Here is a 19292-nt window from a genome sequence, read left to right as displayed (position 1 = left end):
CTTGCAGGAAAGCCTTATTGGGCATCCAAAAAAAGAGAGGAGACGTTGCTTTCCAGGCCTGTGGTCGGTGCTTTGTTTCAGGCGTTCCTTCCATAATCGCATACCACTTTATATAAATCAGAAAGAAGCACGCGCGCAGAATAATCACGCAACGCTGCCTGCTGCCATGACATAGAAGGCCTACAGGAAGTGATCATGGCTAGTAAGAGGGAAAAATACTACGCCACAGAAAATGGCTGCAAAATTCCAGTTCTCTGGTGAAGCTTGTTAAACTACAAATGAATTGATCTTCCTCAAATGAAAAAAGAAAAATTGACTCAACATTGTACGTTTCCTCGTGTGGCTCCAAATCAAAACTTTTGAACACGTGCCCATGTGACATTTAATTTCCAAAATTTTTAAGATCTTTGATAACGTATCCATGTAAGAAAGAGACGTGTAGAGATGTTTTTAGGGTCTTTAAGAATGTGTCTATGAAGCAATTTGTCTCCAATGCCAAGCTTTTGGGCTATTTGAGAATGTAATTATGTAACAAAAGGGACAGATATGGATATTTTAAAGATCTTTGAAAATGTATTCATGTAACATTTCACCCCAATGCACAGCTTTCAGAATCTTTGAGAATGCACCCCTGTAACATTCTTATCCCCAATTCAAAGATTTTGGGATCTTCAAGAATGTTTATAGGTAACAAAGGGACGTGATCTGATGCTTTTGGGATTTTTAAGATTGTGTCTATGTAACAATTTGGCTCAAATGCAAAGCTTTTGGGATACTTAAGAATGTGTCCATGTAACAAAAGAGACATGTATCAATATTTTAGGGATCTTTAAAAATGTATTGATCTGACATTTCACCCCCAAGGTAACACTTTTGGAATTTTTGAGCATGCACCTATGTAACATTTTATCCCAGATCAAAGCTTTTGGAATTTTTGAGCATGCACCTATGTAACATTTTATCCCCGATTCAAAGCTTTTGGAATTTTTGAGCATGCACCTATGTAACATTGTATCCCTGATCAAAGCTTTTGGGATTTTTGAGCATGCACCTATGTAACATTTTATCCCCGATCAAAGCTTTAGGGATTTTTTAGCATGCACCTATGTAACATTTTATCCCCGATTCAAAGCTTTTGGCATTTTTGAGCATACACCTATGTAACATTTTATCCTGGATTCAAATCTTTAGGGATTTTTGAGCATGCACCTATGTAACATTTTATCCCGGATTCACAGCTTTGGGAATTTTTGAGCATGCACGTATGTAACATTTTATCCCGGATTCAAAGCTTTAGGGATTTTTGAGCATGCACCTATGTAACATTTTATCCCCGATTCAAAGCTTTTGGAATTTTTGAGCATGCAACTATGTAACATTTTATCCCCGATTCAAAGCTTTTGGCATTTTTGAGCATACACCTATTTAGCATTTTATCCCAGATTCAAATCTTTAGGGATTTTTGAGCATGCACCTATGTAACATTTTATCCCGGATTCACAGCTTTGGGAATTTTTGAGCATGCACGTATGTAACATTTTATCCCGGATTCAAAGCTTTAGGGATTTTTGAGCATGCACCTATGTAACATTTTATCCCCGATCAAAGCTTTTGGGATTTTTGAGAATGCACCTACGTAACATTTTATCCCGGATGCAAAGCTCTTGGGATTTTCAAGATTGTAACAAAGGGACGTGATATGATGTCTTTGGGATCTTTAAGATTGTGTCTATGTAACAATTTGTCTCCATTGCAAGGTATTTGGGATCTTTGACATGTGTCTATGTAACAAAGGGACGCACAGTAATGTTTTAGGTATCTTTGAGAATGTATGTAATATTTTGTTTCCAATGAAAAGCTTTTTGGGATCATTGTGAATGTGCCAATGTAACTTTTCGTTTCCAATGCAAAGCTTTTGGGATATGTAGTAATATTTAAGGATCTTTGTAATGTATCTGTGTAAAATGTTGTCTCCAATTAAAAGCTTTTCAGATCTTTGACAATGTGTCTATGTAATAATTCTTCTCCAATGCAAAGCTTTTGGGATCCTAATGTAATATAGGAACATGCATTGATGTTTTATGGATTTTAGAGAATAGAACTATGTAATATGTAACATGTCATCTCTGATGCAAAGCTTTTGGGATCTTTGAGAATGTATCAGTGTAATATTTATTCTACAATGCAAAGCTTTTGAGATTTTCAATAACGTAACATAGGGATATATAGTAATGTTTAAGGATCTCTAATCTATTGAAGGAAAATGTTGTCTTCAGTTCCTAAATAATGTAACATAGCAACATGCATTGATGTTTTAAGGCTCTTTGAGAATGTAACTATGAAATATTTCATCCCCAATGAAAAGCTTTGATGATTTTTGTGAAATGTGCCTATGTAACGTGTTGTCTCCAATGCAAAGCTTTTGGGATCTTTGAGAATGTATCTTAGGAATACTTATTCTCCAGTGGAAAGCTTTTGGGATCTTTGAGGATGTATCTATGTTACATTTTATCTCTAATGTAAAGCTTTTGGGATCTTGAGAATATATCCTTGTAATATTTATTCTCCAATGTAAAGCTTTTAGGATCTTTGAGAATATATCCTTGTAATATTTATTCTCCAATGTAAAGCTTTTGGGATCATTGAGAATATATCCTTGTAATATTTATTCTCCAATGTAAAGCTTTTGGGATCATTGAGAATATATCCTTGTAATATTTATTCTCCAATGTAAAGCTTTTAGGATCTTTGAGAATGTATCTTTACAATATTTATTCTCCAAATCAAAGCTTTAGGGAACTTTGAGGGAGTATCTTTGTAATATTTATTCTCCAATGTAAAGCTTCTAGGATCTTGAGAATGTATCTTTGCAATATTCTCCAATGGAAAGCTTCTGGGATCTTTGAGAATGTATCTTTACAATATTTATTCTCCAATGTAAAGCTTTTGGGATCTTTGAGAATGTATCTTTACAATATTTATTCTCCAATTCAAAGCTTTAGGGAACTTTGAGGGAGTATCTTTGTAATATTTATTCTCCAATGTAAAGCTTTTGGGATCTTTGAGGGAGTATCTTTACAATATTTATTCTCCAATGTAAAGCTTTTGGAATTTTTGAGAATGTATCTTTGTAATATTTATTCTCCAATGTAAAGCTTTTGGGATCTTTGAGGGAGTATCTTTACAATATTTATTCTCCAATGTAAAGCTTTTGGGATTTTTGAGAATGTATCTTTACAATATTTATTCTCCAATGCAAAGCTTTTGGGATCTTTTAGAATGTATCTTTACAATATTTATTCTCCAATGCAAAGCTTTTGGGATCTTTTAGAATGTATCTTTACAATATTTATTCTTCAATGCAAAGCTTTTGTGATCTTTGAGGATGTGTCTATGTAACATTTTGTCTCCAATTCAAAGCTTTTGGGATTTTTAATAATGTAACAAAAGGACATGCCGTGACATTTTAGAGAGTGTCATCCCCTTTAGAATGAGGGGCAGAGCCACCGTCACCACTATGTTGCTGCACTTATTTGTCACCTAACTTGATCTGATTAAAAAAAAAAAACAGTTTGATGAATACATACCATTAAGATCTATAAAGTGAGAGTCTGTGTTGACGGTATTGTTGAATTTGGTGACTACTACTGACTGCCTTCTATGAGCGTAGGACTGGGCAGTGGAGAGACCTGGGGAGAGACATGATTGTCTAGGGGATTGTGCTCTGTCATCAGCACAGTGTTTGCTAAACCCACAGATCTTCACAGCACTGGCTCAACCGTGAAGGCGTTTGTTTAATAAATCCACCATGTTCCTCTTCCAACAAAGAAACCTTCTACTAAACAGCCTGCACTTAAATATTATGATAACACAAGTGTATACCTTCCCCAGTTCACCGCTGATGTCTGTAAGAAGCAGCGTTTGAGGGACTTCACCGCCTCCTTTTCCCAAAAAAATTCAAATTCGTTTTGCCGATGCAAGGCAACTAACATTTGTACGACCATAAAATGAAAATCTGCTTCCTTGAAATAATGTAAAACTAACATTAGTGTGAATTCCCTCCACGTTTATCCCGAGTTTGGTACATTTACCCTTTCTAGCTCCACATTGGTGTTTTATCTTTATCCAATTTTTTTTGGTTTAAATTGTAAGCTCTTTGGGCCAGGTGTCTCCTTCCTGGTTGCTAAAGGTGTACCTCTAGGAGGTCCTTTCATTGATCAGCTGTGCTTTGTAATCAGTAATAATTTTAATTTAAAAAAAAAAAAAAGGTTGTGTCCACTAACGTATTGCCCTTAAAGCAACTAAAAACAGCAAACGTTTTTAAAAGAAACTATTTTTTGACATTTGATTTTTTTTTTTTTTTTTATAAATGCACATATATTCACATAAAAACAGCCAGGATCGTATTTGAGAACTATAACATTTACCTCAAATTACTAACATAATTGCTGTCATTTGAAACCATATGCTAAGCATGAATATTTTATAACCCACTATTCATTAAGGTATCGTTAATGTGCAAAGTGCGTTTGAATTATTGCGCTCACATGACATGCATGAAAACATAAAAACAAAAAAAAGTCAAATACTTTTTTTTTTAATTATGTAGTGAATCTGTAGCTATCTTAGATTGTAAGCTCCAAGGAGCAGGGCCCCCCTAACCCTCTTCTATACAGTTGCTGTATTGTCACCCTTTATATTGTAAAGCGCTGAGCAAACTGTTTGCACTTTATAAATCCTAAATAATAATAATAGCTAAATATTTTGATGCATGGATTATATGAGAAATATAAAAATTCTACTATTTTTTATCCATGCTAATAATAGACATATATTACATTTTTTTAATGCTTATTTTTATTTATTTTTTTTAATTACACTATTTAGGAAATTAGGATAAAAAAATCAGGTATCAGTTTTTATTTATTTAAAAAAAAAATTGAAGATTTTTAGTACCTGGGAACTACATTTTGAGGGTCACATCCTTATTTTAGACTTGTAGTTAATATTTAGAACTACAAAATATATTTTAATTTTATGCCAAAATATATCTTAATTGCTAAAAATGTTGTGATTTACCACTCAAAAATCAAACTTTTTAATAATATCTAGGACATATAGAAATAAAGGGTTTGGTTTATTCCTAAGCATATATATATATATATATATATATATATATATATATATATATATATATATATATATATGTATATATATATATATATATATATGTATACCTTAGATTGTACACCCCTTGAGGGTTAGGGACTGATGTGAATGTTCAATATATAAGTGTAAAGCGCTGCGTAAATTGACAGCACTATATAAGTACCTGAAATAAATATATATAGTTTTCATTCTTTACTGACACAGTTACTTAGGTTTAAAAAAAATGTTGTCTTACCACTCGAAAATCATAAACCATTTAACAATATTTAGGACATATAGAAATATGGGGTTAGAGCCCATATATATATATATATATATATATATATATATATATATATATATTTATGAATATATACAATATCTCCAGTTTTTTTGTTTACTGCCACTGTTACTTAGATTTAAAAAAAAATGTTTCAAACAATGACTGTATTGGCGCTGAAATTTTCAGTGATTAAAAATAAAATTGCATAAATGAACCAAAGCTAGGCATAACTTTTTTTTTTTAGTTGGTTTTGCTTCAGCTGCTGAGCCGGACGTGTTGTATTTTTAAGCAATTTTGGAAGTTACAAGAAGCAGTTCTGTAATAATAGGTATTCTCTGGAGTAGCCTTGTGAGTTTTAACAAGCAAAAACTATTCCGAAGGGGATATTGTAAAACTAATGGGTTTATTATGAAATAAAGCAGCTCAGATGGTGGAATAGCAATAACTTCCTTGTAAGATCGCAATGTGGAGTATAACCCTCCTGTAGGTTCCAACTGCCTACTGCAGACCACTAAATCATCTTTCGGAAAAGTCCCCCCAGAGCAGCTGGAAAGTCATTTTTCATGTGCTGCCCACTTTTCGACTTTTAACTTAAAAATGATTAAAAAGCTGTGTGGCGGATTAAAATGTAACGAGTAAGGCTGATCCAATCGTGCCTGACGTGCATTAATGGTTATTGGGTTGTATATTTTAATTGGGGCTTAATGAATTGATTATTGCACTTAATGTACAAAAAGAAAAACTAAACAAAAAAAAGGATGTGAGCACTAATATGTTAGTATAGCGCTTACAACTGTGGAGGTTACATATGGGCAGACCGCAAACAATGCACAACAAAAAACGAGTAAGGACTTTGTAAGAGTAGGCTTAGCTGAAATGTTTTAGATTATAATAGTTTCATTTAATGTTAAATTATTTTCTATAGCTCTTATTCAATTTGAACTAATACATTCCAAATTTCTAGTTAAATAATTACAAAAAAAATAAATATAGAGAGAGCAGTATTTTCAAAAACCAAAATGGCAAAAAAAACTCTGATTCCTACGACACAACAATCCGAAGTTTTCCCAGTGACAGCACCGTCTAATTAGGTCTGTAATGAGATTATATTGGAGTTAATGGCCTTGCGATATTTTTAATTGACTAACCTGTAAAATCTATGATTGGAGTGTTAATTGTGGGCCTTGGGGTTGCCTATTTGGCTTAAAAGAGTTTGGTAAAAGTAAATAACAAAACAACTAAAAAAAAAAATGTAAATACATTTTTTTTTTTTTTAATCTTCCTTTAATTAATTCATATAATTGGAGAGATTATCGATTGATGGCTATAAAAACAGTAAAATTATTAATGATAGATAGATAGATAGATAGATAGATAGATAGATAGATAGATAGATAGATAGATAGATAGACAAATAGACAAATAGATAGATAGATTTTAAAATTGTCTGAAAAAAAGTATTTGCACAAAAAAGCTAGTTGCAATCCCTTAGTGAAAAAATGTTTTGTCCTAAATTGAATTAAATTTGTAAAAATAGAGACAAAAGATAGAGTTTTCTGAAAGAAGTCTTTGCACAAAAAAGCTAGTTGTAATGAAAAATGTTTTGTCCTAAATTACATTTGTACAAACAGATAGATAGATAGATAGATAGATAGATAGATAGATAGATAAAGATTTCTTAAAGAAGTCTTTCCACAGAAAATCTAGTTGTAATACTTATTAATTTATTTTGTCCTAAACTAAATTAAATTTGTACAAATAGAGAAGATAGATAGATAGATAATAGATAGATAGATAATAGATAGATAGATGATAGATAGATAGATAGATAGATAGATAGATAGATAGATAATAGATAGATAGATAGATAGATAGATAGATAGATAGATAGATAGATAATAGATAGATAGATAGATAGATAGATAGATTTGAAAGTTTACTGAAAGAAGTATTTGCACAGAGAAGCTAATTGTAATCCTTAATAAAAAATGTTTTGTCCTAAATTAAATTTGTACAGATAGATAGATAGATATGGGAGGGATAGATAGATAATAGATAGATGGATAGATAGATAGATAGATAGATAGATAGATAGATAGATAGATAAAGTTTTCTTAAAGAAGTCTGCACAGAAAAGCTAGTTGTAATCCTTAATAATTGTTTTTTGTCCTAAACTAAACTAAATTTGTACAAATAGAGAAGATAGATAATAGATAGTATATTAGATAGATGGATGGATGGATAGATATATATGGGAGCGATAGATAGATAGATATGGGAGCGATATATAGATAGATATGGGAGCGATAGATAGATAGATAGATAGATAGATAGATAGATAGATAGATAGATAGATAATAGATAGATAGATAGATAGATAATAGATAGATTATAGATAGATAGATAGATAGATAGATAGATAGATAGATAGATAGATAGATAGATAATAGATAGATAGATTATAGATAGATAGATTATAGATAGATAGATAGATAGATAGATAGATAGATAGATAGATAGATAGATAGATAAAGTTTTCTTAAAGAAGTCTGCACAGAAAAGCTAGTTGTAATCCTTAATAATTGTTTTTTGTCCTAAACTAAACTAAATTTGTACAAATAGAGAAGATAGATAATAGATAGTATATTAGATAGATGGATGGATGGATAGATATATATGGGAGCGATAGATAGATAGATATGGGAGCGATATATAGATAGATATGGGAGCGATAGATAGATAGATAGATAGATAGATAGATAGATAGATAGATAGATAGATAATAGATAGATAGATAGATAGATAGATAATAGATAGATTATAGATAGATAGATAGATAGATAGATAGATAGATAGATAGATAATAGATAGATAGATTATAGATAGATAGATTATAGATAGATAGATAGATAGATAGATAGATAGATAGATAGATAGATAGATAGATAGATAATAGATAGATAATAGATAGATAGATTATAGATAGATAGATAGATAGATAATAGATAGATTATAGATAGATAGATAGATAGATAGATAGATAGATAGATAGATAGATAGATAATAGATAGATTATAGATAGATAGATAATAGATAGATAGATAGATAGATAGATAGATAGATAGATAGATAGATAGATAGATAATAGATAGATTATAGATAGATAGATAGATAGATAGATAGATAGATAGATAGATAGATTATAGATAGATAGATAGATAGATAGATAATAGATAGATTATAGATAGATAGATAGATAGATAGATAGATAGATAGATAGATAGATAGATAGATAGATAGATTATAGATAGATAATAGATAGATAGATCACTTTTTAAAACAAGCTTTGTGTTAAAACTACCAGTTGTAATCCTTATCAATAATACATAATTTTGTAAATGATTTCCTGCGCACATCACTCTTGTTCTTCACACGTTGAGTCACAATTGTAATATTTTCAAGCTTGACTTTCTGCACAATAACAAAAATCCCTTTCATCAGGGAGCTGGAGCATGAGCTGAGGACATAACCAGCCAGAGAAGGAACAGACTAACGGAGCAAAATTTGAAGGGAAAAAAGAAATATACTGGACCTACCCCTGTCTAGAAGAAGGTTCTCGGGTCCTCCAGGCACACTCTGGATGGCTGTCTTGCTCAGCTGGTTGGGTGAACAGTCTAAACTGGAGAAGAATTGCCTTTACAAAGTTCAGGCAGCGCCGAGGCTCTGCTTCCACACAACTGAGCAGGGGAAGGAGAAGGGACTTGGGGCTTCTAGTTCTTCCCAAGGCTGAGCTCAGAGGCAACGTTCAGTTCTGAAGTTTTTTTTTTGCTCTTCATGGAGAGGAGAGAGCTAAGCAGAAAGGGGAAAAAAAGGAAAATAAAAAAATAAAAAATAAAAACCCAGAGCAGTGAGAGGCTTTGGTGGACACACTCCTGTCCAGGTGCTGTTGTGCTGACTGCCCTCTACGACTTAGGGGAGGGAGGGGATGGACAGGCTGCTTTGGAGAGAGGGGAGGGCGAGTGGGAGAGGAGAAGAGACAGAAGGAAGGGGTGGCTTCAGCAAAGCTTTTCAACCCTACAACAAGACAGCTCTGCAAACCCTTAGGAGGACAGGAGGAGATTACGTTGTTGGGGCATAACATTTGCAAAACATCATTCCTGTCTTCTTTTTCCAAAGCAGGTTGATGAATTTCTCTTTCCTAAACAAAAGAGAAAAAAAAAAATCCTGGTGGACTGGGTTACCAGCACAAACGAGTAACTGGAAACCTGTCTAACTTTGGCCATATACTACTCAATGATTCTCTAGTGACGTGACCAGAATTTGAGTACTACAGGGATCATGAAGATATTTTGGTTGAGCACCATACAGATAATTGAGATATTTTACTTGAGCTCTATGAAGATAATTAAGATATGTTGCTTGAGCTCTATGAAGATAATTGAGATCTTTTATTTGAGCTCTATGAAGATAATCAAGATATTTTGGTTGAGCTCTATGAAGATAATTAAGATATGTCACTTGAGTTCCTTGAAGATAATTAAGATATTTTGGTTGAACACCATAAAGATAATTAATATTTTTTTGCTTGAGCTCTATGAAGGTAATTAAGATATGTTGCTTGAGCTCTATGAAGGTAATTCATATATTTTGCTTGAGCTCCATGAAGGTAATTCATATATTTTGCTTGAGCTCCATGAAGGTAATTAGGATATGTCGCTTGAGCTCCTTGAAGATAATTAAGATATTTTGGTTGAACACCAGAAAGATAATTAAGATTTTTTTGCTTGAGCTCTATGAAGGTAATTCATATATTTCTCTAGAGCTCTATGAAGGTAATTCATATATTTTGGTTGAGCTCTATGAAGATAATTAAGATATTTTGGTTTAACACCATAAAGATAATTAAAATACGTTGCTGGAGCTCTCTGAAGGTAATTAAGATATTTCGCTTGAGCTCTATGAAGATAAATTTAGATATTTTATTAAGCACCATAGCGATAACAACAATATTTTGGCTGAGGACTATAGAGATATTTAAGATGTTTTGGGAGCACACCATGAACGATGACCATAATGTGGATTGCAAATATTTGGTGGGAAATATGACAATGTTTCTTTTTCTGGAACACTGTTTTATTGGTTTCACACTTTAGGTGGAAAAGTGGCAGTGGCATCATGTACATGGAGATGAATAAACAAGGAGTGGAAAATCTTAATATAATTTGTGTGAATATTTTGGTTGAGCCTGATATACGCAATTAAGATGTTTTGGTTGAGCTTCATAAAGATAATAAAGATATTTTGGTTGGGCACCATACAGGTAGCTAAAATATTATGGTTGAGCACCATACAGATCATTTAGATATTTTGAAAAGCCATAAAAGATAATAAGGATATTTTGGTGGAACGTCATAAAGATATTTTGGTTGAGCTCCAAAAAGATAAGAGATTTCAGTTGAGCTCCCCAAAGATAATAAAGATATTTTGGTTCAGCCCCATACAGATAAATAATATATTTTGGTGGAGCCCCATACAGATAATTAATATATTTTGGTTGAGCCCCATACAGATAATTAATATATTTTGGTGGAACGCCATACAGATAATGAATATATTTTGGTTGAGCCCCATACAGATAATTAATATATTTTGGTGGAACACCATACAGATAATTAATATATTTTGGTGGAACACCATACAGATAATTAATATATTTTGGTGGAACACCATACAGATAATTAATATATTTTGGTGGAACACCATACAGATAATTAATATATTTTGGTGGAACACCATACAGATAATTAATATATTTTGGTGGAACACCATACTGATAATTAATATATTTTGGTTGAGCCCCATACAGATAATTAATATATTTTGGTGGAAAGCCATAAAGATATTTTGGTTAAGCCCCATACAGATAATTAGTATATTTTGGTGAAACGCCATACAGATAATTAATATTATTTGGTGGAACGCCATACAGATAATTAATATAGTTTGGTTGAGCCCCATACAGATAATTAATATATTTTGGTGGAACGCCATAAAGATAAGATATTTTGGTGGAACGCCATAAAGATATTTTGGTTGAGCCCCATACAGATAATTAATATATTTTGGTGGAACGCCATACAGATAATTAATATATTTTGGTGGATCGCCATAAAGATAATTAAGATATTTTGGTGGAATGCCATAAAGATATATTGGTTGAGCTCCCCAAAAGGTAAAAGATATTTTAGTTGAGCCCCATACAGGTATTTAAGATGTTTTCGGAACACGACAATGGCCCTATGACCATAATGTGGGCTGCAAATATTTGGTGGAAAACAATGACAATGTTTCATACTTGTTATCTTAAAAAAAATGAAACAATGTTACGTTTTATCTTTTACACATTTTAGGTAGAAAGGTGGCGGTGGCATCATGTGAATGGTGATACAGAAATAATTCGTAGTTGAGAATCTTCCGTTAATGAATTGTGTGAATATTCGCTTCAACTATCCTATCATGTGAAAAGCAAATTCTTGATGACTCATTTCATTCGCACTCGATAGGAGTATTCAATGTCAACAGGAATTTGTTTTTTTTTTGGGATAATTTAAGTGAATATTCACACTATATTCTCAACGTTTTACCTGAACCTTCATAAAAAAACTCCTGAATTTATCACGTGAAAAAACTTTCACCCACCAAACACGGGAAGGCTGACAGTGAACATCTGATTTGAAGTGAAGTAAAGTGGTGGGATCGGATGCTTCAGAAACAAAAATTGGACCCTTACCCAACGCTTACATCTACTTGTAACTGACTCACCTGATCCCTTGTGACACCAATCTTCTAAGGTCCACTGGGCTCCACACAAAGTGAGATTGCACTGAGACCCGCCTTATGGCACCTTGTTAAGAGACCTGAACGATTTACTGTTGGCCTTCTGTGATACAACATTTTCAGCAAAATCCCCAAGGTACTGTAAAGAAAGAAAAAAAAGGTAAGTTCATAAAAAGTTAGGTTTACAGTTTTGGTTTCACTGTATTTTTTTTTCTCTTTTACAGCATGTGTTAAATTTCATTTCAGTTTTTCATGGAGAGAAGTCATCTGACTCCCACGCCGTGAGCAACAGTATAAGGTTTCGATTCTGTGTTGCCGTATGATGTGAACACAACAGTAAAAAAAAGAAAAGAAAATCATGACTAGAAGTACATAGACGGCCAGAAGTTCCCAACTTTGAGACAATCGCTGAGGAACTGAAAACACTGGAACCTTTTCTGGCCAGAAGTTCCCAACTTTGAGACAATCGCTGAGGAACTGAAAACACTGAAACCTTTTCTGGCCAGAAGTTCCCAACTTTGAGACAAACTCTGAGGATCTGAAAACACTGGAACCTTTTCTGGCCAGAAGTTCCCAACTTTGAGACAAACGCTGAGGAACTGAAAACACTGGAATCTTTTCTGGCCAGAAGTTCCCAACTTTGAGACAATCGCTGAGGACCTGAAACCTTTTCTGGCCAGAAGTTCCCAACTTCGAGACAATCGCTGAGGAACTGAAAACACTGAAACCTTTTCTGGCCAGAAGTTCCCAACTTTGAGACAAACGCTGAGGAACTGAAAACACTGGAACCTTTTCTGGCCAGAAGTTCCCAACTTCGAGACAAACGCTGAGGAACTGAAAACACTGGAACCTTTTCTGGCCAGAAGTTCCCAACTTCGAGACAATCGCTGAGGAACTGAAAACACTGAAACCTTTTCTGGCCAGAAGTTCCCAACTTTGAGACAATCGCTGAGGAACTGAAACCTTTTCTGGCCAGAAGTTCCCAACTTCGAGACAATCGCTGAGGAACTGAAAACACTGGAATCTTTTCTGGCCAGAAGTTCCCAACTTTGAGACAATCGCTGAGGAACTGAAACCTTTTCTGGCCAGAAGTTCCCAACTTCGAGACAATCGCTGAGGAACTGAAAACACTGGAATCTTTTCTGGCCAGAAGTTCCCAACTTTGAGACAATCGCTGAGGAACTGAAACCTTTTCTGGCCAGAAGTTCCCAACTTTGAGACAAACGCTGAGGAACTGAAAACACTGAAACCTTTTCTGGCCAGAAGTTCCCAACTTTGAGACAAACGCTGAGGAACTGAAAACACTGGAACCTTTTCTGGCCAGAAGTTCCCAACTTTGAGACAAACGCTGAGGAACTGAAAACACTGGAACCTTTTCTGGCCAGAAGTTCCCAACTTCGAGACAATCGCTGAGGAACTGAAAACACTGAAACCTTTTCTGGCCAGAAGTTCCCAACTTTGAGACAATCGCTGAGGAACTGAAACCTTTTCTGGCCAGAAGTTCCCAACTTCGAGACAATCGCTGAGGAACTGAAAACACTGGAATCTTTTCTGGCCAGAAGTTCCCAACTTTGAGACAATCGCTGAGGAACTGAAACCTTTTCTGGCCAGAAGTTCCCAACTTTGAGACAAACGCTGAGGAACTGAAAACACTGAAACCTTTTCTGGCCAGAAGTTCCCAACTTTGAGACAAACGCTGAGGAACTGAAAACACTGGAACCTTTTCTGGCCAGAAGTTCCCAACTTTGAGACAAACGCTGAGGAACTGAAAACACTGGAACCTTTTCTGGCCAGAAGTTCCCAACTTCGAGACAATCGCTGAGGAACTGAAAACACTGAAACCTTTTCTGGCCAGAAGTTCCCAACTTTGAGACAATCGCTGAGGAACTGAAACCTTTTCTGGCCAGAAGTTCCCAACTTCGAGACAATCGCTGAGGAACTGAAAACACTGGAATCTTTTCTGGCCAGAAGTTCCCAACTTTGAGACAATCGCTGAGGAACTGAAACCTTTTCTGGCCAGAAGTTCCCAACTTCGAGACAATCGCTGAGGAACTGAAAACACTGGAACCTTTTCTGGCCAGAAGTTCCCAACTTTGAGACAATCGCTGAGGAACTGAAACCTTTTCTGGCCAGAAGTTCCCAACTTTGAGACAATCACTGAGGAACTGAAACCTTTTCTGGCCAGAAGTTCCCAACTTCGAGACAATCGCTGAGGAACTGAAAACACTGAAACCTTTTCTGGCCAGAAGTTCCCAACTTTGAGACAATCGCTGAGGAACTGAAACCTTTTCTGGCCAGAAGTTCCCAACTTCGAGACAATCGCTGAGGAACTGAAAACACTGGAATCTTTTCTGGCCAGAAGTTCCCAACTTTGAGACAATCGCTGAGGAACTGAAACCTTTTCTGGCCAGAAGTTCCCAACTTCGAGACAATCGCTGAGGAACTGAAAACACTGGAACCTTTTCTGGCCAGAAGTTCCCAACTTCGAGACAATCGCTGAGGAACTGAAAACACTGAAACCTTTTCTGGCCAGAAGTTCCCAACTTTGAGACAAACGCTGAGGAACTGAAAACACTGGAACCTTTTCTGGCCAGAAGTTCCCAACTTTGAGACAAACGCTGAGGAACTGAAAACACTGGAACCTTTTCTGGCCAGAAGTTCCCAACTTCGAGACAATCGCTGAGGAACTGAAAACACTGAAACCTTTTCTGGCCAAAAGTTCCCAACTTTGAGACAATCGCTGAGGAACTGAAACCTTTTCTGGCCAGAAGTTCCCAACTTCGAGACAATCGCTGAGGAACTGAAAACACTGGAACCTTTTCTGGCCAGAAGTTCCCAACTTTGAGACAATCGCTGAGGAACTGAAACCTTTTCTGGCCAGAAGTTCCCAACTTCGAGACAATCGCTGAGGAACTGAAAACACTGGAACCTTTTCTGGCCAGAAGTTCCCAACTTCGAGACAATCGCTGAGGAACTGAAAACACTGAAACCTTTTCTGGCCAGAAGTTCCCAACTTTGAGACAAACGCTGAGGAACTGAAAACACTGGAACCTTTTCTGGCCAGAAGTTCCCAACTTTGAGACAAACGCTGAGGAACTGAAAACACTGGAACCTTTTCTGGCCAGAAGTTCCCAACTTCGAGACAATCGCTGAGGAACTGAAAACACTGAAACCTTTTCTGGCCAGAAGTTCCCAACTTTGAGACAATCGCTGAGGAACTGAAACCTTTTCTGGCCAGAAGTTCCCAACTTCGAGACAATCGCTGAGGAACTGAAAACACTGGAACCTTTTCTGGCTAGAAGTTCCCAACTTTGAGACAATCGCTGAGGAACTGAAACCTTTTCTGGCCAGAAGTTCCCAACTTCGAGACAATCGCTGAGGAACTGAAAACACTGGAACCTTTTCTGGCCAGAAGTTCCCAACTTTGAGACAAACGCTGAGGAACTGAAAACACTGGAACCTTTTCTGGCCAGAAGTTCCCAACTTTGAGACAAACACTGAGGAACTGAAAACACTGGAACCTTTTCTGGCCAGAAGTTCCCAACTTCGAGACAATCGCTGAGGAACTGAAAACACTGGAACCTTTTCTGGCCAGAAGTTCCCAACTTTGAGACAAACGCTGAGGAACTGAAACCTTTTCTGGCCAGAAGTTCCCAACTTTGAGACAAACGCTGAGGAACTGAAAACACTGGAACCTTTTCTGGCCAGAAGTTCCCAACTTCGAGACAATCGCTGAGGAACTGAAAACACTGAAACCTTTTCTGGCCAGAAGTTCCCAACTTTGAGACAATCGCTGAGGAACTGAAACCTTTTCTGGCCAGAAGTTCCCAACTTTGAGACAATCGCTGAGGAACTGAAAACACTGGAACCTTTTCTGGCCAGAAGTTCCCAACTTTGAGACAAACGCTGAGGAACTGAAAACACTGGAACCTTTTCTGGCCAGAAGTTCCCAACTTTGAGACAAAAGCTGAGGAACTGAAAACACTGGAACCTTTTCTCTTTTGATGAGTGTTCAGGGAAAGAATCAATCCTTTACAGATAAAGTTTGATCAAAGTCACCTGTATATCTCAGAATATTTTTGGAAGGTTGTTCTACTCTTAATATATCTCCTGCAATACTTTCATCAGAAAATGTAGCGATGGTAAAAAAGCCTGCATAATAAAGTCGATGTAAGACCAAATCAATAAAATCTCAGCTAAGGTTTGAAGCGCTCATAAAATTTAAAATGTAACTTTCCATCATTTTATATCTGAAACTTTCAGTAAATGAATAGCCCCCGTGATCCTGCCATAAAGGTCCTTGTGTGAGCACTTCCTGTTTTAGGGTGACAAAATAGGATGATGCAGGGTAAAAAATGTACTATACATAGGCCGGAATTTCACCGTAATAAAGAAAAAAAAAGAGAACAGGATCGATTAACAAAGTTGTTCAGTGATCAGATTGACACCTTTCGCCTTTGACACCTTCTCACTTTTTTTTTAGGTGATTTACCCCCCCCCCCCCGCACAGTTTAAGGGCCAGTTCAAACTACAAAAATGCATTCCGGATACATTTTTGCTTACAGTTCACACCACACACAGTTCCAATGCAGTTCTGATGCAGTTGTGATGCAGTTTTGATGCAGCTCTGATGCAGTTCCGATGTAGGTCCGATGCAGTTTTGATGCAGTTCCGATGCAGTTTTGATGCAGTTCCGATGCAGTTCTGATGCAGTTCCGATGTAGTTTTGATGCAGTCTGATGCAGTTCCGATGCAGTTTTGATGCAGTTCCGATGCAGTTCTGATGCAGTTCCGATGTAGTTTTGATGCAGTTCTGATGCAGTTCCGATGCAGTTTTGATGCAGTTCCGATGCAGTTCTGATGCAGTTCCGATGTAGTTTTGATGCAGTTCTGATGCAGTTCCAATGCAGATTTGATGCAGTTCCGATGCAGTTTTGATGCCTTTTGCTGTGTTCCAGTTCTGTGCAGAAAAAATGCAGCATGTTCTACTTATTTTTCTGCCCCAGAAAGTGACTGGAACTGACTGCACTGGTGTGAACTAGGGCCATTGGAATACATGGAAAACACTGTGCATGCATTTTTGATGCAGAAAAAAAGCGCATTGAACTGTCTCTAGTGTGAATTGGCCCTTAGGCCGGCCATACATGGGTTGAAATTCGACCAATTTTTCATCCATAAATCGGACCCAAGAATAATCGGCCGAATTTTGCTCTGTTAGTGGGGTCAATGGCGCCGGCTGATTTTCAAGGTTCCTCCCCTTTTTGGCGACTGGGCATGTTGGAAAACTCGTGACAAACGACCGATTTTCGACTCAATGATGGTCAAATCGTACGATCGTTTTTCCCGAAAAGAATATGCGCATGAGCCGTGACCTGGAAGGAACAGAAGTTTCGCCTGTTATATGGGGTGAACTTGATGACTCGGTCGGCCGATTTTCGAAATCATTGATGGCGCCGTCGGATCACCGAGCGAACTACGTTTTCCATTTTCAGACGAAATATCGTTCGGAATTTGAACCGTGTATTAGGGTTCATGCAAACTGAATTCTTTTGGATGCCTTTTCTTCTGAAGGGAGGAAAGCAGCAGAAGAATGCAGTCAGCTGAGTGGACTTTTCCTGGCTGACTGAATGTCATGTTCATAGGAGGCCATTGCACCAATTCCACCGAGTGAAATCATCCTCTACTATGTTTTAGTAAATAGAACTGTGGAAAATATGAGCTGCAACAAAGCCATGTGACATTCTTTGATTTTAATAAGCATGAGTGAATTTGTCGTCCTACGAGGTAGGGCACTGAGCAGCTTATTACTACAAAAGTAAAAAAACTGACAAAGTGGTTGTAAACCCTTCCATATCCCCAGTGAAGTGACTGGCCTCGGGTGATACACAGAGGTGAAGCAAATCCTCCTAAGTTGTACCTGTTTATCTGCGGTATTCTGTTCTCTACATCCCTTCAAAGTTCTAAATTTATAAAGCTTGTCTGATGGTTCAGAAAAAAGGAGGCAGAAAGCTGAGATTACACTCTGCCAGTGGCGGACTGACCATTCGGGTACTCGGGCACTGCCCGAGGGCCCAGGGTCAGTAGGGGGCCCCATGAGATGATCCTGGTACCTTTCATAGGCTTTTTTAGGTGTGGTTTGAGTGTGGGCAAGGACACAGGGGCCCCATGATCCCCTATTGCCCGGGGGCCCCATGAGTTGTCAGTCCGCCCCTGCACTCTGCAGAGCTCAGTAAGAGCTGATTGGAGGGAAGTGACACAACCCCCTTCACACAGCACACAGGAACAGAGCTGAACAGTCCCTCTCCTGTCACCTTTTTTCTCTCGGTGTCAGGAAAACTTGTCAGAATTGATTCATGCTGATAGCAGAGGAAGGAGGCAGCAGACACAAATGTCACATAGAGGGAGATTTTCTAAAGCTGGAGCACTCCGAATCTGAGGCAGCTGTGTATGGGAGCCAAACAGCTTCTAACTTTAGCTTGTTCATTAAAAGTGGTTGTACAGACTGAAGGTTTTTTTTACCTTCATGTATTCTATGCATACCTTCTGTGTGCAACAGCCCCCCCCCCCAATACACACCTGAACCCCATCCTGATCCAGCGATGTGCACAATGGCCTCGGCTCTCCCCCTCCTTATTCATTGATACACAGCAGTGGGAGCCACTGGCTCCTGCTGCTGTCAATCACAGCCAGTGAGGAGGGGGGTGGGGCAAGCAGCTCTCTGTATATCCTAATGACAATGGCTCCCCCCCCCGCCCAGTGGCCCCATGGAAAGCTGCTTAACATGGGGGCACACTTCTGAGTCCCCCTGTCTGCATCTATTGACACAGACAGTGGGGCTGAGCCCCAGTGACCGCTCTTGTCACTGGAATTGATTGACAGGAGCAGGTGACAATGGCTCCCGCTGCTATCAATCTGCTCAAAAAGGAAAGACGGAGCCGGGAGAACCGCAGCTCTCATGCACAATGCTGGATCGACATTGGCTCAGCTGGGGTGGGGTGCGGGTGAAGGGGGAGTCTGTGACACA

The 19292-nt window shown here is 37.2% G+C and overlaps 1 protein-coding gene across 1 annotated transcript in view; it reads right to left on the bottom strand.

The window, feature by feature from the left end:
- Positions 1-9394, bottom strand: part of EYA2 (EYA transcriptional coactivator and phosphatase 2) — a 197234-nt gene extending 187840 nt beyond the window's left edge. Inside the window, exon 1 of the mRNA XM_089653108.1 lies at positions 9028-9394. The gene's annotated coding sequence lies outside the window, so the exon portion shown is untranslated. The remainder of the gene's footprint in view (positions 1-9027) is intronic.
- Positions 9395-19292: the final 9898 nt, after the last annotated feature.

This window comes from Staurois parvus, unplaced genomic scaffold (assembly GCF_062004578.1).
Source record: "Staurois parvus isolate SC_StPar_1 unplaced genomic scaffold, SC_StPar_1.0 ptg000699l, whole genome shotgun sequence".
NCBI lineage: Eukaryota > Metazoa > Chordata > Amphibia > Anura > Ranidae > Staurois > Staurois parvus.
Note: the sequence above shows the minus strand (reverse complement) of the source record. Positions and strands in the feature narration are given on the sequence as shown.